Source organism: Apium graveolens, chromosome 10, assembly GCF_009905375.1.
Source record: "Apium graveolens cultivar Ventura chromosome 10, ASM990537v1, whole genome shotgun sequence".
Classification (NCBI taxonomy): Eukaryota; Viridiplantae; Streptophyta; class Magnoliopsida; order Apiales; family Apiaceae; genus Apium; species Apium graveolens.
This window is the reverse complement of record NC_133656.1, coordinates 202927235-202948771: the sequence shown is the minus strand read 5'-3', so window position 1 is coordinate 202948771 and position 21537 is coordinate 202927235. Positions and strand designations below refer to the sequence as shown.

The 21537-nt window shown below is 34.1% G+C and overlaps 1 long non-coding RNA gene and 8 other non-coding genes across 9 annotated transcripts; 1 reads left to right on the top strand and 8 right to left on the bottom strand.

Moving 5' to 3' along the window:
- The first annotated feature begins 6524 nt into the window (after positions 1-6524).
- LOC141690268 (uncharacterized) lies at positions 6525-20691 on the top strand. Its single transcript, XR_012562705.1, has 4 exons — positions 6525-6765; positions 7403-7496; positions 11100-11200; positions 20148-20691. It is a non-coding gene; the product is annotated as an uncharacterized LOC141690268 (long non-coding RNA).
- On the bottom strand, positions 7858-7937 carry TRNAL-UAG (transfer RNA leucine (anticodon UAG)). The gene has a single exon. It is a non-coding gene; the product is annotated as a tRNA-Leu (tRNA).
- Positions 10123-10202, bottom strand: TRNAL-UAA (transfer RNA leucine (anticodon UAA)). The gene has a single exon. It is a non-coding gene; the product is annotated as a tRNA-Leu (tRNA).
- Positions 11413-11492, bottom strand: TRNAL-AAG (transfer RNA leucine (anticodon AAG)). The gene has a single exon. It is a non-coding gene; the product is annotated as a tRNA-Leu (tRNA).
- Positions 14334-14413, bottom strand: TRNAL-AAG (transfer RNA leucine (anticodon AAG)). Its single transcript has one exon. It is a non-coding gene; the product is annotated as a tRNA-Leu (tRNA).
- Positions 15835-15914, bottom strand: TRNAL-UAG (transfer RNA leucine (anticodon UAG)). The gene has a single exon. It is a non-coding gene; the product is annotated as a tRNA-Leu (tRNA).
- Positions 17429-17508, bottom strand: TRNAL-CAA (transfer RNA leucine (anticodon CAA)). The gene has a single exon. It is a non-coding gene; the product is annotated as a tRNA-Leu (tRNA).
- TRNAL-CAG (transfer RNA leucine (anticodon CAG)) lies at positions 18477-18556 on the bottom strand. Its single transcript has one exon. It is a non-coding gene; the product is annotated as a tRNA-Leu (tRNA).
- Positions 18796-18875, bottom strand: TRNAL-AAG (transfer RNA leucine (anticodon AAG)). Its single transcript has one exon. It is a non-coding gene; the product is annotated as a tRNA-Leu (tRNA).
- Positions 20692-21537: the final 846 nt, after the last annotated feature.

Here is a 21537-nt window from a genome sequence, read left to right as displayed (position 1 = left end):
CATTACTAAGAATAAGGTACATGTAGGCCTTAAATTAACTTCATTCATGTTGGAGAGATTTAAGACTTATCCTTACCCCATGCCTGATATGAGGACAAATATTGAACAACCTAGTACAACAATGGTCCCTGGACATGTGGAAGTACACACACAGAAACACCAACATGAGCCTTCCAATGCTGAGACCACTTCTTCCTTACCACTAGAAGATAGGAAGCCAACCACTTCATCCTCTCAAAAGGGTGAAGTGAGTAAAAAGAAGAGAAAGCAGACAAACCTGACAATCATAAATGAGAGTGGTGAGGAACAACCAGAAACTGAGTCACCCTTGGTCAAAAAGAACCAAATAAGGCTAAAAACTTAGAGTTGACCACTCAAGCCACCTCTGCATCCTCCCAATAGGATGTAGTTGTAAAACAGGGATATGAACAGATTCTAGGGACATCCTCTCAACATGGTGTCTCTATTGAAAAGAGTACTCTCCCTAGTGCATCCTGTAATGAGTCTGCACAAGCACTTGAAGTAATCTAAGTGTATGGAAGAAGAAATAAGGATGACACACACAAAGAAAACATATCTTTTGAAGCTCCCTCATTTACTCAGGGGGAGCTACCAACACTCACTTCTGATCAAAAAATTCTTATCTCTAAAATTTTTTCTTACTACATAGCACTTGAATCTAATTCTCAAATGCAATCCCACTCAAGTGACTTGGTTCAAGAAACCTTGCTCACCACACAGACACCTAATTTAGATGGTGAGAGGCTACTAGCTAGGGTAGACCTTGATGACACCATCACAAACATGGGGGATTCATCATTTTTCACTGAAGACCTCATGATGGTTACTTAAGCACCTTCATGTGCAAATCAGTCTTCACAGGTTGTTAGGTTTGAGGGTAGTACTCCTGAGGGGGAGCTATCTAAATCCTCTCTAATTCCATTGGAGGTTTTTTGTTACGAGAACAAGTCTCCTCATAACCCTAGCTGAAATTGCACTAATAATTGAAGCTAGGAGTTCAATTGCCAATGACCCTGCTATGGGAGAGGCAAGTACATCACATTTATGTGACAGTGCTCTGCAAGAAGCACAAGGGTTTGAGGCTGGTGCACATAACAATAAGTCAGTAACCCAACCAAATCCCCTCCAATTCAATTGGAGTTTCCCACCACAAGTGGAGAATAACACCTTGTCATAACCACAATAACACCTTCCACCTATCAAGCACAAGAATCTCATCTCATTTCCAATGGTTACAAGAAACAACAGCTCAACCCTCCACTATTGATGATCTAGTGGTTGATCAACTTGATGGCCTTGCACAAATATCACAACAGCTTCTCACATCCAACATGTCAAACCAAGACTAATAGGCCATCATGCTTTCCTATCAGATAGATGTTGAAGCTCAACAAGCCAAGATTGTTAATGAAGCTGGCCAAGATGTAAATTGTGATACTTGGCTGAACAAAGACTACAGTCTTAAAATGGATGTTGTCTTAGCCAAATTCAGGGAAGCAATGTAAAGGCTTTAACTCCTGAGAAAGTCTATGAAGCAGTTAATGAAATTCACAAGTCTCAACTCAAAACTTTTCACCTATTTGGTAAATCTCTAGAATTATCATTGATTGATCATCAAGATAAATTCAGAAAAATGGTGAGAGAGAAGATGGATGAGACTATCACTTCCAGATTTCAACATTTTGATGACTAAATGACAAGATTTGATCTGACTGTTGTAGACAAAGATGTCAAAAATCTCAGACAGTCCTTCATAGCTTTGCATGAGGTGGTTCAACAGCACATAATCAATTCCAATGACACAAAGGCCAATTTGAACAAGCGTCATCAGAGTAGGTATGAGCCTTCTGCCTTACTTATGGAAGGAATCAAGCAAGTTTTCCAAGACACCTTTAGTGCCTCTCTTCCCTTAAGTTCTCAACAAGCTGCTTCCACATCTACAAATTTGCAAATTCAAGCTCTTCAAGAACAAGTTTCAATTTCACAATCCTCCAATGACTCACTCACAACTCAAGTGCAAGCTCTCACTACTCTAGTGTAGAGTCAACAGGAAGACATACAGACCCTGGTGAACTCCCACAAGCATTTACAAATGCAAAATTATGTGGTTTTGGGAGCTATCATGGGTAAACTTATCATTCCATTGCCTGCACTACCTGAGATTGTGAGGCCAAAAATACCAACTCCCCTACTCATGCCTGTTACCAAGACTAAGGGGGAGATGGAAGCTAGGATTCAACAATCCAGGGATGCTGGGAAGTTAACGGAGCCTACATCAACTACTCAGACTGGTCAAAGCTCTTCAAAAGCTCAAATCACTAAAGATTTTGGAAAGGAAAGACTTCTAAAAGTTGCAGAAAGACCCTGCCAATATCAAGAATTCAATGAACTTCTAGCAGGCTTGAGGGTGTCTCTCCACAACAACTACATCACATACAAGAGAGCTTTGACTAGCAACATCAACTTTGTTAGAGTGGTGATTGTCAAAGTTGATAACTTTTTGGAAAAGAGGATTGTATCTAATGTGAATGACAGTGGACTAGACAGATCTCTACATGCGTCTCTCTCCAACATTCAGAAATTTAGAGCATCTGAGCTGGATGTAGTGATTGACAAGGTACATGTAGTCATCACAAAGGACACCCAATTGCTTCATGAACTCAAAAGGGCTCAGATGGATGCTTTTCCTGAAGCTTATCTATTTCCAAACAAGGAGGTGGCATACATCTGCTCTCAGTCCAAGAAATGCAAGATCTTCAATGTTCCCAAGAATTGTGTAAGAGAAAAAATGAGGTTGATTATGACTCTTCAATCTGATCTGAAATACATAAAGCACAAGAAAACTGAAGATTAAGAAATGATCAGAATCTTGTAAAGGTACCTTGTGAATGCTGATACTATGTTGCCAAATCTACAATTCAACTTAAAGGATGACAAGGATGATGATGAGCAGAAGCAAGATGATAAACCACCTTCTGGCTCAAATCCAAGTAAATCCTCTAAAGCAACTGGTAGCAAAGAAAAGAAGCAGGATGATAAGAGGAAGGAAGATGAGAAGAATAAAGGGGATGAAAGAAGAAAGAAGAAAAAGGAAGATGACTCAGGACCACAACAATAAACCCTAAAAATCCAAATCAACCAAGCTCAACCTTCTAAGCTAACAAACTCAAATACCAAACCACCTCAACCCTTAAATCCTAAATTCTTGTACAAACAAACTGCTAACACCTTTCTGAAAATACCAATCACCTCAAACCAAACATCTCTAAAGAAAATCTCAAACCTACCTTCTGTTAAGCCACCAACCAAACTTCATTACAAATCCGTTGGGAGAAAACCAAAAAAAATGCAAGTTACTGAGAGGGCCATCTAAAATTGTTTTAATCAAGTGATTTTCTACCTCTAAACTGGTGCATCTCAGATGAAGACTACTTTCAACAATTAGCTGAAAAAATGATCAGAGTTTGTGTTGTATCATTAAGGGAAGTAAGAATTTACTATCAGGATGGAACCTTCACATTTCTTGGCAAAGGCTTAATGGACACATTTTTACCCACTGAGATTAAAAGAGTGATAAGCTTACTGAAGGATAAGGATTATGCAACAACGGCATGGAGATCTGTTTTGGCTGAATGGTTGGTAGAAAGGGAAGAAAGAAGAGTAAGAAACAAGGCTGAAAGTGAGGAGAGGAAAAGAAAGTACATTGAGGAGATAGACATGCATATTCAAAAATCTGAAGATCTCAAGGCAAAAGGGATGAGCAGAATCACCAATGATGGACTCTCAACATCAAGGTTGACAGATTCTCAATAATTAGGGTTGATTTCTTGAATGGTTATTCATTAGCAGATAAACTCAAACTTGTAGAAGCTCTAACAGGAACACCAATCATAGAAGAAGTGGAAGTACTTGTAAAGTTAAAGGACCTCATTAGAGAATAAACAAGAGATGAGAAATTTGATTAATGATTGTATATGTCAAACTCAAGAAATTCTTCATGTATAAATGTTATACTTCTGTCAATTTGTATGTAAACCTTAATTGTTCATTTTAGCTTGGGGTTAGTCTTGTTAGCAGGCATGAATTTGTGATAGGCAATCTTCTCACAAATTGGGGAAGATTGTTGTATAAGACATGCATGTATTATAACAAGACTAAGTCAAATTGACAGCCCTAAGTAAGTTGTATGATAATCTAAGCTTGCACTTTATATTGTATTACTCGAGTCTGTAAAATTATTAATAGTTTAGACTGAAGTATTTTTCTGTAAACAGTCTCAAGCCTAAGAATAAGCTCTGGAAGAAGATCACGAAGATCATGCCTCATAGTAAGTGTAAAGAAGCTTGGAGTTGAATAAATCTGTTTTGAGAAAAACATTCTAAGTCAAGAAATCTACAAGTCACAGATCAAGTCATATAGTCATTTGAGAACTCCAGAATGACTTATCGATAAGTCAAAAATAGCTTATAGAGAAGTCTCAGAGATATCGACAAGCCAAAATGAAGATATAAAAATTGGAGACATCGAAAAGTCATTTCTGCATTAGAGAACTCAGATATATCGATAAGCCAAAATAAAGAGATGAAGATTAGAGATATCGGCAAGTACATGCAAAGACTTGGAGACCTCGACAAGCCAAGCTCACCCGAGAACTCAGAAATCTCGACAAGTCAAGTTCATACTTGATTTTAATATAAAATTAAGTGAGTTTTGGAGATTTGTGTTCACTGTTTTTATTTCATTATTTTTGTGTTAACACAATTCACTACAAAGCAGATTACTTTGTTCACCAAACCAAACATAATTCAAGAAAAGCCTAAAATCAAGAAAAAATATTCACCCCCTCTGTCTTGTATTCATTACCTAACAGATGTCGCAGCGTTTTTCTTTTTATGGTTGGCGAATTTATCTTTTTCTTTATTTTTTTATTTTAGAGGTGGTGTATGTATTGTATTTTATATAACATTGATGACGTGACACCTGGTACACCCTTTCCAAAGACGTATCAAAAGAATAATTAGGACGCCATTTCTTTATCATGAATATTTTGGTGCGTGACAATTTAAAATGGAAGCTTCTCCGATAATGTAGTATGCTACTTCAAGGGTTTAAGAGAATTTTTAATTTCATATGCGTATTTGTGAAATGCAATTAAAAAAATAATAATTTACGTTAAAGATGCCTACTGATTGCTCGTAGATTTGGAAAAAGGTTTTTAGACTTCGGTTTGTGGCTTTGCAATTCATTACCTACAAGGTTGGTAATGGTGAAAAACATCTCCCTTTGATTTAATCCTTGGTGAAGGCGCACTTGTCTCGCTTAACATTTGCATTCCCATATTATAAGACAACATGGTATCGATGTGGATGCTAAAATTAGTAACCTCATTACCACTGGGATATGGTGCCTTGTAGACCCAATCAAAGACATTGCCATGTTGACACAACTCTTAATCACTGGTTGACAATGTTTAATTATCCTAATTTTGATCTTAATTCTAGGAATGATATTTTTTGGGATGGGCTAAAGCCGAGGAAAATTAAATCATGGCACATCTGGGAGAGTGTAAGGCATCAAGGGCATGAAATTTCTTGGTTTAAAGCAGCTTGGCAGAAATGTAAAATTGTTAGATATGCAAATCATAGTTGGCTGCTATGTCATGTAAGGTTGCTAACTTTGGTTTGTATGACACGGTTTGGTATGACTGTATCACAACATTGTTATTTGTGTATTGGCGATAGAGAAACTGATTCACATCTATTCATACAATGCACTTATAGTAGCTATATATTCTCCAAGATTAAATCAAGGTTGGGAATCTCTGCTGGCAACACTTGGCTTGAGTTCACTCGGACTTACGGAACATTACGGATGGTAAAAAACGAAGCATTGCTTTACTTGTTGTTCAGATTTTCACTTACTTTGTTTGGCGTAAGAATAAAGGCATGCATTTTCAGTCATTAAAGTATGCTCGATACAATCCTTGTAGATGTTAGCGCTAAGTACTGTTTGGATTTCTAGACAAAGTAATAGGCCTGGCTTATGTCTTAATTAGTGTCTTAATTAGTTAGGTTAGTGACATCGTTGATTGTCTGCAGGGGTCTCCCCTCCTTTTGCTTTCGATGCTTAATTAGCTTATACCTATTGTGTTTAGATAGGTGTTTCTATGTTATGTATAGAATAAGGTTTAACCCTTTGTATATTATCATCTTTCTTATATATGTACAATTTAGTAAAAAAACATATTAAATTTGAAATATTTGGTCAAAACTATTATTCAGATAACCGAATATTTGAAATACACTATTTTAGACAAGGTATTTGACATATTTATTTTTTAAGTTGAAATGCTTTTTTTTTTTAAACTAGATATATAAGATATGTTTTTTCTTATTGAACATACGCTTCATTCTTAGACCTTAGACCAGCATTTTAACCAATTTTTTTGTACAATATATATTTAGTATTTACATGAAAAAATAAGAAAATATTTTATTTTGAGATGCCCGAACTGAAAATGGGTCTGGCCGTCTGGTGTCCCGAAATTTTCGCACATTGTTTATACAGAACACTCTGTAGACTAGAGCCCAGAATATAGTAAAAACTCCATCTTGTCAAAATCCTCACTCATCTTGTTAAAAATCTCAACTTTCTTTTACCCATTATTCTATTTTCAGTGTATGTATATGTCAATCTATACATGCACTAATGCAACACTTACATTTTAAGCATTTGGTGGAAAAGGTGAGAACTTTATGGTTAAAGATTCATATGGGAGTGTCTGTATATATCATTCTATACTTACACGCATGAAAACATTTATATTTGAGTAATTTTGGGGTAAAGGTGAGAACTTTATGGTTAAAGATTCATTTGGGTTCATTATAATCTTGATTTTAGGATGTCTTTTGTTGTGGGTTTAATTTTTTAAGTTGTTTTGTTTTTGAATTTGCTATTTTTTATCATTGTTGTGTTGATTGTAGCCTCATGTTATATGTATTATTTGTTTATTAGTGTTAAATAGTATGGGATTCAATTGTGATTTCCTCTTAATTTTTTTGTAAATGCTGATGATGATTGATGAAGTGGTAATTGTAGATCAATAAAATCGATTATTTTTTAATTGGGGGCTTTTCATTGATTCATTGTCTTTATCTCAATTTTTAAGTATGTTCTTTAGTGTAGAAGTATCTTTAAATCGGGAGAAAGTTTGGATGAGTTTTAGAATACTGTACTGAATATGAGATGCTACCAACCTTTCTGTATGTCCAGGTTATGTTTAATTAGTGTGTTTCTGATTGGTATGCATATACGCGTTGATTATATTTGTAGACTGATGACAACGTGCCGTCTATAAAGATGTAACTTTTCTTGCTTGCAGAATGGAGCTTGGCGGATTTCTGGAAATCTGAGCTTTCTGAGTACAGCTAAGCTAAGGATGTAGTGGTGGGGGCCCGCGAGCATCATGCTTGTAAGTAAGTGTGCTTCTACTTATTGTTTACTGAACAAATATTATTTTCGCATCTAAGTTCTAAAATGATGTGGCTGTATGATGGCCTGATTTTCAGTATTGTCATGTTTTTTTGGTAGCATGCTGTTATTATTGTTTTAAGACGTCCTCTCTCTATACGGTTTGTCCCCTGGATGTTCTTTCTACTAAGTGTTACTATTTGCTTAAGAAAACAAGAGAGGGAGGGGTAGAGCACATCTCAGATTATATAAAATATGTCTTTTCTTTTTTTGTTGTTAGATAGCTAGAAGTATATTTAGTTAGTAATCTATTCTCGTGTGTTGCCAGCAGAATCGTCTGAAGTACCATTGAATTTAAAAAAGAAGTGTCAGAAGTGGGATTCGAACCCAGGCCCCGAAGGAACTGGACCTAAGCCAGACGCCTTGGACCACTCGGCCATTCCGACTGTTGTTAATAAACTTTATAAGAAGAAATAAGTCTTTAATTTTTTTTTGAAATAACTGGTGTCTGGTAGTACTTGTGGTATTAACTTTGGTCAAGTCAATATGAATTTATAATAAGTTGGACAATATGTGGAGTCTCCGTACTATATATATGTTCACACATATGTACGTAAGTTATATCCTTCTTCTGTATCGTGTGTGTGTGTAGCTATATCCTTCTGATATACATAAGTCAGTGCTCTTCATCCTTTTTAACACTCCCATATATTTGTCCACCTTAGTTCACTCTCGATAGAGTACCAAAGCTTCAATCAGGCGCCTTGCCCCACTCAGTCATCCTGACTATTGCTAATTGTTACTTATTAATGGACTGTAAGTATTATTTTGAAGTCATAAGAATAGCAGGTGACAAAGAGGAAATTTTGAAACTACCTGCGGTGAGAGTAATATTAAGTTTTGTCAAGTTAATAGCAAACTCAATTAAGTTATTGAAATAAATGCCTCCTTCCTTTTTAAATTCAGCTAAAAGCCTACGTGAATAAATTGACTTAAATACATACATTGCATTTACAAGTCTTCTTATCATATGCGTGTGCTGTTTGATTTGTGTCAGCACCAATACCCTTTTTGACAATTCCCCTTGACCTTTTTGCACAACAGAATATAATTGTTATATTAAAAATTTAAAATAATGTATATATGACAATTCCCCTTGACCTTTTTTACACACCAGAATATAATTGTTATATTAAAAATTTAAAATAATTTATATATGTCCATGTATTGCATGGTTATAAATTTCTATCAATAAAACCGTTGGTAATATGTTTTTATGTTTGAATCGGTTATAATTTTGTCAATAAAACTATGGTAGTATAAAAGAGAAAAAGAAGTTGTCAGGAGTGGGATTCGAACCATCAATTCTTCCATGTCGTATGTGTGTTTTCTTGTGATGTACATCACCAAACAGTGCTTTTCTTCCCCTCTTCTTCTCTGCCTCATTTGGTGTAGGTCCGACTGAATATGCATTAGAAAGGTTCTTTACCTTGGGTGCCAACATAGGATCTTCTCCACTTTCTCCTGTATAAACATATATGCGATTCCATTTTGATGAGTCTTTCAAACCAATTGTGGAGATTTTTGGTATGAACGAGGCTTTTGATTGCAATACCTCTGGCAATGACTCGTTGGAAAGCAATTGAAAAGTAATCTAGAAACCAGTGATTGATTTATGAGAAATGATAGAGGTCCCAAAAATCTGTCCCAAAATAGGTACCAAATGACAAATGGCAAGATTTGCTTGGTAATAATTTTTACAAAATGATGGGTTCATCATGCATTAATATGCGCCTACAAATCATAATTAGCCATGTGTCATTTTGGGAGTTATTTTGGGACCAATTTTGGTACCCCTAGCATTATTCTTGATTTATTAAAGACTGAATTATTAAAGAAGAAGTTAAGAATGAAGAATCCTATTTTTTTGTTATATATATTGAAGATTATTATTATCATGCACGTGAACAATCCTTAGTGAAGTATTACTTTTCCTAATTTATTAAAATAGAAAGTTCTGCACGAGTTATAATTTTGCTAAGAAATTTTTTGATTGCAATACCTCTGGCAATGACTCGTTGGAAAGCAATTGAAAAGTAATCTAGAAACCAGTGATTGATTTATGAGAAATGATAGAGGTCCCAAAAATCTGTCCCAAAATAGGTACCAAATGACAAGTGGCAAGATTTGCTTGGTAATAATTTTTATAAAATGATGGGTTCATCATGCATTAATATGCGCCTACAAATCATAATTAGCCATGTGTCATTTTGGGAGTTATTTTGGGACCAATTTTGGTACCCCTAGCATTATTCTTGATTTATTAAAGACTGAATTATTAAAGAAGAAGTTAAGAATGAAGAATCCTATTTTTTTGTTATATATATTGAAGATTATTATTATCATGCACGTGAACAATCCTTAGTGAAGTATTACTTTTCCTAATTTATTAAAATAAAAAGTTCTGCACGAGTTATAATTTTGCTATGAAATTTTGTGGTGGTACCTGTAAGTAATATTTTGGTGAGTAACTGTATCCTCTGATATATATAAGTTAGTGTTTTTCTTCCTTGGGGTTGTAATTTTGCCAATGTAATCAATTGTAGTACCTGTAAAAAGAACAAAAAGAAGTGTCAGAAGTGGGATTCGAACCCACGCCCCGTAGGAACCGGACTTAAGCCGGACGACTTAGACCGCTCGGCCATTCTGACTGTTGTTAACAAAGTAGTTTTTACTATAATTTTTTACTTTTAGTTATAATAATAGAAGTCCATAAAAGATTTAAATAATATATGTATTGATACTGTGATAGTAGTAAAAACTTTGGTCATGGTGTGATACTGTGTATCGTTCTGATGTACATCACCAACCAGTGCTCTTTTTCCCTTTCGACACACTCCTTTTCTTCTCCACCCTGTTCACACTATGTTCACTAACATCGTTTTTTCTCACCTCATTCCTTTTGTATAGAAACATGTACACATATTTATATTATAATAAAAATTTGAAATACATGTATGAACTTTTTTCAAGTCAAATATGAACTTGGAATAACTTTATCAGGATTATGTATTGCACATAATAGTTTTGTCAATAAAAAAGTTTCTTGTACCAGTAAAGATAAAGAACTGTAAGAAGTGGGATTCAAACCCACGACCCGCAGGACCTGGTCCTACGCCAAGCGCCTTGGACCACTCTGCCTTTGACGGTTGTTAACAAAGTATAACTTTTAACTATAAAATATTTTCCTTTTAGTTATATATAAAAGAGTCAAAAATCTAGAAATTTTATGGGGTGTTAGTGGTAAAAACTTTGGTCAAGTCAATTATGAATTTAAAATAAGTTGGGCTCCCGAACCGATCTGTTTATCTGGATCTTATTCTAGGTTCTTCCATTTATGTTATTGCTTTTAGAGAGTTTCTACTTGCACAAAAATAAACTGTCAATATTAGATGTAATCTCAATCCGATACATATAATATTGTGTGATACCTTATAGATTCTCCTTGTTTCCTTTGATAGTACTTATATTTTTCCAGCTATTGTTTGATTTCTGCCTTGATACGTTTATAGGTCTGTATTATTAGTTGAACTATTATTGTGTTGCAGTACAGGTGAAAAATTGAAGAAGTTAGCTACTGTATGCAAGAAACTGTCAACTGTTCCTACACCTTGGGGCAAGTGGATAGCTAAACAAACTATGAAGAGAAGTAAGTCTATTGTTTCTTGCTACTCTAGGAAAAGAACTTTTCGTAGTGAGATTTGAAGCCACATCCTCGTTAGAGGACCAAAACTTAATCAGCCTTACCCTCGTTATAAAAAATAAGCCTTTTTCCGTTATAAAAAATGTATATTTTCATGTTTGCACGGGTTATTTTTTTGTCAGTAAAATCGTTGGTAGCATTAACCGGAAAAATATAAGTGTCAGGAGTGGGATTCAAACCCACGCCCCAGAGGACTTGGACCTTAACCAAGCGCCTTAGACCACTCGGCCATCCTGACTGTTGTTAACAAAGTATTAATTTTAGCTATAAAAAAATTAACAAATGATGGGCAGTAACTGCAGTGTTGACTTTTGTCGAGTCAAATATGAACTTATAATAATTCGGACAATATGTGGAGTCTTCTGTATCACATAACAGTATAGATGTTCAGACATTTGTACAGGAGACATAGCGTCATTAGTTCTTCTGTATCGTGCGTGTGTGTATCCTTCTGATATACATAATGCATCACCACTCCTCTTCCTTTTTGACACTCCACTCTCCTTCTCTACCCCATGCTTACCATCATCTTCTCCACTTTGTTCCTTTGGTATATACATGTATATATCTCATATACTGGACGGGTTATATTTTTGTGAGTAAAATCGTTTGCATTACCTGTGAAAAAACTTCATCGTCTTCTCCACTTTCTTCCTTTGGTATATACATGTATTTATTCTCCTCTATTGCACAGGCTGTAGTTTTGTCAATAAAATCAAATGTTATAGTCTGTTGTAGTACCCTGTAAAACATATAAGTGTCGGAAGTGGGAATGTAAGATGTGAACTCACGACACACAGGCCTGGTCACAAGCCTAGCGTGTTGGTCAGTCGGCCATTCTAATTGTTAACAAGTAACAACTTATAATTCTAACTATAAATAATTGTTTTCTTTTTAGTTACAAAATAATGTTATAACTTATATTCCTATCGGTAAAATTGTTGGTAATCAGTATTGTATAGTGATGGTCATCAATGTACTTTTAGGTGAGCAATATATGTGTTTAATATATATTTATATATAACCTTAATACGATAATAATTCATGGAATGTCATGATTTTTTCAAAATATTTTTTTAATATATTTTCATGTTTGCAGGGGTTATTAATCTGTCAAAAAATTATTGGTATTGTTAAAGAGATAAAGAAATTGTCAGGAGTGGGATTCGAACCCGGGGACCTGGACCTGAACCAGGCGCCTTAGACCACTCGGCCGTCCTGACCGTTGTTAACGTGTAATTTTAGCTATATTTTTTGTCTTAGTTATAATATTAAAAAAGGTCAAAAACTTAAAAATTATGCATGGTGAATAATACATGTGTTTAATATATATATATATATATACACTATTATATTTAGGACGTAACAATGAAAGTTTGGTTGATAGTCGGTTTGGTCATCGTAATTATATTAGGATTTAAAATAAAACACTCTTATAAATAGATGAATATTCACACTAGAATTATATAAATACAAATAGAATTATAATATGTCGAATGGTTTGATTTAAACAAAATAATATATAATATTATCCTGGGCCGGGTTAAACAAAATTATACTATTAATCCAATCTTAAATAAAAAACAAAAATAAACTACATACAGTTAGTTGAGATTGCAGCCTCAGACTAAAATAAAATAATAATGACTAATAAAAATTTGAAAAGAAATTCATTTGATTGATATAATGTCATCAGGCTAAAACAAAATAATAAACGGGCAAAAATAAAATAAAAAATTTGAAAAGAAATTCGTTTAGCTGATAAAATGTCATCAGGCTAAAACAAAATTATATTTACCCCGAACTAAAATAAAATGAAACAAAAAACTAATGTATAGCTGAATTTGGTTGATTTAACTGGCATGATGCTAAAACCAAGATTTGCTAGCTAATGCTAAAATAAAATTATAAATATCACCAATCTGGCTAAAAAATATTTTATGAACTGGGTTAAAACAAGAATAGAATTTGAAACGTAATACATTGATCGATATAATGTCATCACGCTAAAACAAAATATATTATCTATTCCATTTAAAACAAAATAAATTCACCCGGAGTTAAAATAAAATTAAAAACGAAGTAAATGTAATTAGCCGGTTGATATAACGGGGTTGATATAATAGACTTGGGGCTAAAACAAAATAATATGTATTATTGATCTACGCTAAAACTAAAATTAAATTCAAAATAAAGATAATTCTTACATTATTTCTTTGTGTTAAAATAAAATTGAAGTTTACCTAATTCGTTGGTAAATATAATGTAGACTTACAAGAGTGGGATATTATGATCTGACCTCAAAATATTAAAAGGTTGATAGTAGACCCGTGTGTACAATATTTGGGTTTATATAATTAAGGATATCCATACTATTTTAATAAATCGAAAATAGAGATGGTTCCTTTAGTCAGCAAAATTGCATCGGACTAAAATAAATGAATATATGTTATTCATCCGGACTAAAAAAATTATACAAATGATTAATGATAAATCAAAATTAAGATAAGAAATAATTAGACCAACTAAAATAATAACTAAAATAATATGTACTTTTATCCGGGTTAACATATTTTTTTTTACCATTTGTGCATAATTTATTTTACCATTAGTACATAATTTTTTTACAATTAATCCTGGCTTGAACAAATTAAACTAAAATAAATCTGAATAAAATTAGTTGGATTTTGTCATATACCAAATTAAAGATAATTCGTATAGATTTGAGCTACCTTTTAATTAAAACATAATTATCTTTTATTGACACACCCATAAATATCAATAAAACTATATTTTTTAGGTGTTGTTTTTTTAAAACTAAAATATCACTAACTTTTACACGTGTATATTTAAAATATCAAATCATGTCATTAAAAATTTCTGATAAATAAATTTCAGAGCTTAAAATTTTCACTTCAAATTAAATTTTAAAATCATATAATATTAAAAAAAATCCGTGCAACGGGTTTTAGGCTAGTATATATATATCGGAAGATTAATGATATATTTTAATGTTTACATGGGATATTATTTTGTCAGTAAAATCGTTGGTAGTCTAAAAGAAAAAAATATATAGAAGTGTCAGGAGTGGGATTCAAACCCATACCCCCGGGGACTTGGACCTTAACCAAGCGCCTTTGACCACTCGGCCATCCTGACTTTTGTAAAACGGAGAGAACAGCTCAGAGAGAGATGCTGAGGATGGCCGTGGATCGGAGAATTGAATTGGTGGCGGGTTGTCCTTTGGTTGTTCTTTCTAGTGCTTAAGATAAAACGGAGAGAACAGCTCAGATTCTAAAAACATGCCTGTTCTTTTTGTGTTGTTGGGGATGCTGAAGGCTGCTTTGTTCATGTTAGCATCACAAGATACATCATTCTAATTCAAGTCTTTTGGTTCTTGTGTTTAATATATACATAACCTTAATACAATTATAATCCCTGCAATGTTCATAATTTCTTTTTAAATAGATGTATACATTTTCGGGTTTCTTTTTAAATAGATGTATACATTTTCGGGTTTGAATGGGTTATAAATTTGACAATAAAATCTGTGGTAGTATAAAAGAGAATATACATATACTGGATTATATCACATATCATGCAAAGGTTTTTTTTTTTTTTAATTTTTGTTATGAATATTTTAATTATAATAAATTTCTAAATGAATTAAACCCTTAAAATAGGTTGAAATAGGTTTACTATGAAGTAGGTCTTAGAGACGTTTATAAAAAATAGTTAAATGTGGTCTACTTCAAGTTGGTTTATAAAATAGTTAGGTCCGTAGCCAGAGGCGGATTTAGGGGGGGGTCCAGAGGGGTCCTTGGCCCCCCTGAGTTCTCCAATATAAGCTGTGTAGTATGTTTAATGAATGGAAAATGTCTCTAGTGTAAATGGTTTTCAGTTATGGTTTGTTGCTGGAGATTAAGGTTCGACCCTCTGCTTGCTTCATTTGTTTTTTTTGTTGTGTAGGTTGGTGGCTGATGAGGGCCTCTTCGATTTTTATATTTGCTTTCGGTTTTCGCATTCTTTTTTCTTGTCTTTTTCTTTGTTTTTACTTTTTTCCCCGTCTTTTAATTGTGCAAATTGGTGTGTGTTTTATTCTGGTAGAATTGTATACAGTTGAAGTAGAGAACTATATGTTAATTTGGATGTACGCAAATTATCAATTTAACATCTGGAAATTTAAAAAAAATCCGCAATATTTTTTCAACTTTTCCCATAAATTAACTAAGATGAGACTTTAAACTCAAAAGTCGCAAAAACAATTTTTTTTCCAGACCCCCCTAAAATTATATTCTGCGTCCGCCACTGTCCGTAGCAATAAGTTATAAATAGTAACCCTTATATAAGATTTTTAAAAATAATTAGGGCCCTAAAAATGTGTTTATTATCTATTTTGGGCCCAATTGACACAAAACTATGTAATAAAGCCTGAGTACAAAAAGAAGGTACCGATTCCAAACTTTTAATGTTTGGGCTTTAATAATATAGTATAAATGTATGTATATATTGTAGTTAGTATATATATTCTCATGTGTTTCGAGCAAAATTGTTTGAAGTACCTTTAAAAAAAGAAAAAGTGTCAGAAGTGGGATTCGAACCCACGCCCCGAAGGAACTGGACCTAAACCAGACGCCTTGGACCACTCGGCCATTCTGACTGTTGTTAACAAGTATATTTTCTTAACTATTTTATAAGGAAAAAAATAAAAAAAGTCGAAATTACTGGTAGTACTTGTAGTATTAACTTTTGTCAAGTCAATATGAACTTATAATAAGTTGGACAGTATGTGGAGTCTTCGTACTATAAATATGTTCACACATATGTATGTACAGGTTCAGCGTAATCAATTCTTCTGTGTCGTGTGTGTAACTCAGTTAGTGCTCTTCTTCCTTTTGACACTCCCATCTACTTGGCCACCTTAGTTAACCCAGGCTTACTGTCATCATCTTCACCACTTTCTTCCTTTTGTATCTTCATGTGTATATATAAGATAGTTTATATTCTCAAGTATTGCATGAGTTAGAATTTTGTGAATAAAATCATTTGTAGTACGAGTACCTGTTAAAAAAACAAAAGTGTTAAAAGTGGGGTTCGAACCCACGTCCCGTATGAACTTGACTTAAGCAAGACGCCTTGGACCTCTCGGCCGTCCTGATTGTTGTTAACAAAGTATGATTTTCTACTTTAAGTTATTAAAATAGAAGGATTCCATAACAAATTTAGAAAATATGTGTAGTGATATTGTGATAGCAGTAAAAACTTTGATCAAGTTGAATATGAACCGACAAGTGGTGGCAGTAAGGTGGAGTCTTTTGTATTGAAGTATATGTTCACACATGCAAATCTAGCATCCTCAATCTTTATGTATCGTGTGTGTATCCTTCTGATGTACGTCACGAGCCAGTGCTCTTATTCCCTTTTGACACACTCCTCTCCATCGGAGTTCGAATTTTGTGAATCAAATCGTATGTAGTACCTGTAAAAAAACAAACAAAAGTGTCAGAAGTGAGATTTGAACCCACGCCCCATAAGAACTTGACTTAAGCAAGACGGCTTAGACCGCTCGGGCCATTCTGACTGTTTTTTGTTAACAAAGTAAGATTTTCTACTATTAAGTTTTTTCTTTTAGTTATAAATATAAAAGAATTCCATAACAAATTTAGAAAATATGTGTCGTGGTATTGTGATAGCAGTAAAAACTTTGATCAAGTCGAATATGAATTGGCAAGTGGTGGCAGTAAGGTGGAGTATTTTGTATTGAAGTATATGTTCACACATGCACATCTAGCTTCCTCAATTCTTCTGTATCGTGTGTGTATCCTCTGATGTACATCAAGAGCCGGTACTCTTATTCCCTTTCGACACACCCCTCTCCATCTCCGCCTGGCCACGCCAGGTTTACTATCATCGTCGTCACCACTTCCTTCTTTTGTATATAAACATGTATACAATTCTATGCTGAAGGCTGCTTTTATCATGTCAGCATCACAAGATACATCCATTCTAATTCAAGTCTTTTGGTTCTTGTGTTTAATATATATGTAACTTCAATACAATTATAATTCCTGTAATGTTAATAATTTTTTTTTAAATAGATGTATATGTTTTTGTTTCGCATTTGAATGGGTTTTGACAATAAAATCGCTGGTAGTATAAAAGAGAAAAAGAAGTTGTCAGGAGTGGGATTCGAACCCACGCCCCGGGGGAACTGGACTTGAGCCAGACGCCTTAGACCACTCGGCCATCCTGACTGTTGTTACCAAAGTTTAATTTTTAAGTATAAATTTTTTACTTTTTAACTCCTGAAGGAAAAAAAGTTTATAAAAGTATATAAATTATGTGTAGTGATATTATTATAGTTTATAAAAGTATATAAAATATGTGTAGTGATAGTATTATTAACTTTTTGCAAGTCAAATACGAACTTGGAATAGATTGGACAGTACATGGTGGTAGTAAGGTGGAGTCTTCGGTATCGTAGAAATGTAGAATATATGTTCACACATGTACATATAGGCATAGAATCGTTAAGTTTTCCATGTTGTGTGCTCTTCTTCCCCTCTCCTTCTCTACCTCAGTTGGCGTGTCTCCACCTTGGTTGTCCACGTTAGATTCTTCTCCACTTTCTCCTTTTGTATATAAACATGTATGCACTTCCATGTAAAGGAGTCCTGCAAAGCAATTGTGGAGATTGTTGGCATGGATGAAGCTTTTGATTGTGATACCTCTGGTGAAAGTAATTGAAAAATAATCTTGAAATCAGTGATTGATTTATTAAAGTAGAGGTTAAGAATGAAGAATCGTAGTATTTGGGGTTATATTATTGACAATTATTATCATGTACGTGAAAAATCCTTAATAAAGTATAACTTTTCTTAAATTATTAAATTATTTTGTTTGTAAGATGAATGTAATTTGCATGTATTGCACAGGTTATAATTTTGTCAATAAAATTGTTGGTGGTACCTGTAAATAAATAAAATAAGTAGATAAGTGTCTGTAAACAGATTAAAACTAGATTATATCCCGTGCATTCAGGAGTTACTATGACCACTCTTCTTCCTTAATGGCACTCTCCTCTCTTTCTCCACCCCAGGACACAGGTTTGCCATCCATCTTCTGCACTTTCTTCCTTGGGTATATGCATGTATACATTCTCATGTATTGCAAGGGTTATATTTTTTGTCACTGAAATCTTTTGTAGTACCTGTAAAAAAACTGTCAGGAGTGGGATTCGAACCCACGCCCCGGGGGACCTGGACCTGAACCAGGCGCCTTAGACCACTCGGCCATCCTGACTGTTGTTAACAAATTGTAATTTTAGGTATAAATATTTTCTATTAAGTTATAAAAGTAGAAAAAGTAAAAAAATTAGAAATAATGTGTGGTGAATATTAAATGTATTTAATGTATATATAATCTTAATACAATTATAGCTCATGGAAGATTTCTAATTTAGAAAATTGTTTATATTTCATGTTTGTGCTGGTTATTATTTTGTAAGTGAAATCATTGGTAGCATAAAAGGAAAAAAAAAGTGTCAGGAGTGGGATTCGAACCCACGCCCCAGGGGACTTGGACCTTAACCAAGCGCCTTAGACCACTCGGCCATCCTGACTGTTGTTAACAATGTTTAAATTTTAGCTATAAAAGAAAAGAACAGGTCTATAAAAATATTTAGTAATTATGGGCAGTGATTGTTGTAGCGACTTTTATCAAGTCAAATATGAATTTACAGAAGTTGGACAGTAGGTGGAGACTTCTGTATCACATCATAGTATATATGTCCAGACATATCACATATGTACATATAGCCAGGCATACACGCGTGTGTGTATCCTTCTGATATAAATAATGCTGACTGCTCCTTTTTGACAATCCACTCTCCTTCTCCACTTTCTTCCTTTGGTATGTACATAATACATATATATTCTCATGTATTGAACGGAATATATTTTTTTCACTAAAATCGTTTGTAGTACTTGTGAAAAAAGCTTCATCGTCTTCTCCACTTTCTTCAGTTGGTATATACATGTATATGTTCTCCTGTATTGCACTTGCTGTAATTTTGTCAAGAAAATCATCTGTTGTAGTACTTGTAATAAAAAAAATCAGATGTGTTAAAAGTAGGATTCAAACTCACGGGCCGCGGCACCTGGTCCTCCCATCTGACTGTTGTTAACAAAGGATAATATTAACTATAAATTTGTGCTTTTTTGTTTTAAAAAAATAGAAAACTTAAAAATTTAAATTAATGTATATGTCCATGTATTATAAACCTATCAGTAAAACCCATGGTAATCCATATTGTATAGTTATGGTCATCAATGTATTTTTAGGTGAGTAATACACAGTGTTAAACTCAGGAGGGGGCTTCAAACCCACGCCCCGGGGGACCTGGGGCGCCTGGCCCTAAACCAGGAGCCTTAGACCACTCGGCTATCCTGACTTTTGTTAGTAAAGTGTAATTTAAGTTGTAAATATTTGCCTCTTAGTTGTAAAATTAGGAGTCAAAAATTGAGAAGTTATGTGTGGTGAATAATACATGTGTTTAATATATATAATCTTAATACAATTATAACTCATGGAAGATTGATGATTTTTTTTGATAAAAATGTGACCATTTTCATATTTGCACGGGTTATTATTTTGTCAGTAAAATCGTTTGTAGCATAAAAGAAAAAAAAATGTCAGGAGTGGGATACGAACCCACGCCCCAGGGGACTTGGACCTTCACCAAGCGCCTTAGATCACTCGGCCATCCTGACTGTTTTTTAATGAGTCATAAATTTTATCTATAAAAAGAGAACAGGTCTATAAAAAAAATTAGATACAGCCAACTATAAAGGTAAGCTTCTGACTAATTGTTTGCTGTTCTAATTGAAACTAGGATTGATCAAAGTGAAATACCATCATGAAACGAAGCCCTTGTATGCCCCTTGCAGCTACTGGATTAGTTGCGGATCTCGTTGTCCATATCAAAAGGAGATCAGTGGATGATTGACGAGTTGAGTTGCTTGTAATTGTAGCCGAGGCTGAAAATAGGAGATTTGCATAAGCTGGACGAATGGTCCAATGTGCTTTCTGGTGCCGGAGCTGTAGAAAATAGGCTGTAGATGTTCATATATGTTTAGTTACTCGAGTGACTATATGCTGTGATACAGGGGGGGGGGGGGATTGTGCTCATATGGATGTCACCATGTAGAGTTAAATTTTCATAATTATATATATCCTGTGGTATCTCTGTTTATCAAATTTTAAACATCTTGGTTGAGAAAATCCTTGTGCAATATGTAAATATGCTGCTTTATCTTTTTCCCAGTTCCAGCATCCTGAGGGAAAAATTTGATCTGATTTATGTATATATATTTTTAATCGTTTTAATGATTTAACAAGTCCTGCTCCCAGAGTTCAAGACCGAAATTAATGTATATATATATATATTAATTTTAAAGGTTAGTAGTTAACTATTTATTAAATAAGCCGTGCTTTTCACAGGGTATAAGCTACAAGCTAGAATGGGGAAACAAGTAAAACGTGTTGGTTGGAAACGAGTGCCACAGCTCTTTGATTAATAGCATATCAGCTATTACGAAAAATCCAATGAGCATCTTAACTGCGGTGTGATGCAGACGGGTTAGCAGTCAGGAAGAAGTGACCATATGTGAACCAGCCTTGTTGCTGGAGCAGGGAACCAAGCAGCCGGAATATATCAATCACCACTCATGTGCCATGGTACGATAAAGCTGTAGTCATTATAAATTGAAAGAATTACATATTGTTGTTGTAGGACAACAACAAGAATGCAATAGAAATTGTGATTGATTTGATTCGATGCCTATCTGTATTACTCTCTGCTCATTGGTGAAAACTTTCAGATCCTACTTGGAATCTTACAATCTGCCCAGGTCTTGGACATTCTACTTGATAATGATAAATTCTATGTACGTATCACAATTTATTTCACCTGATGCATGATTGCATGGTGGAAGGTTGCTTGTTTATAGACCACTGACATGTCCTATGTACTGGTTAAAGAAAAAAACTTCAGATCATGCATGTCTAAAGCAAGCATGTGAACTTGGCACAGAAAGCATGCTTCATTGACACGTGCGCTCGTCCGTAAAATGCGATGGTTCGTAAATTATCAGTTCGCATAAATTTGTTGTAAATAGGTGAAATTTTAAGAATAAAAAGTATCGAGTAAAAAGTATTTTGTGTACTTACAATTTGACTGGTAGATAACTTGAAATACCAACATTTAATACTCCAAAAAAACA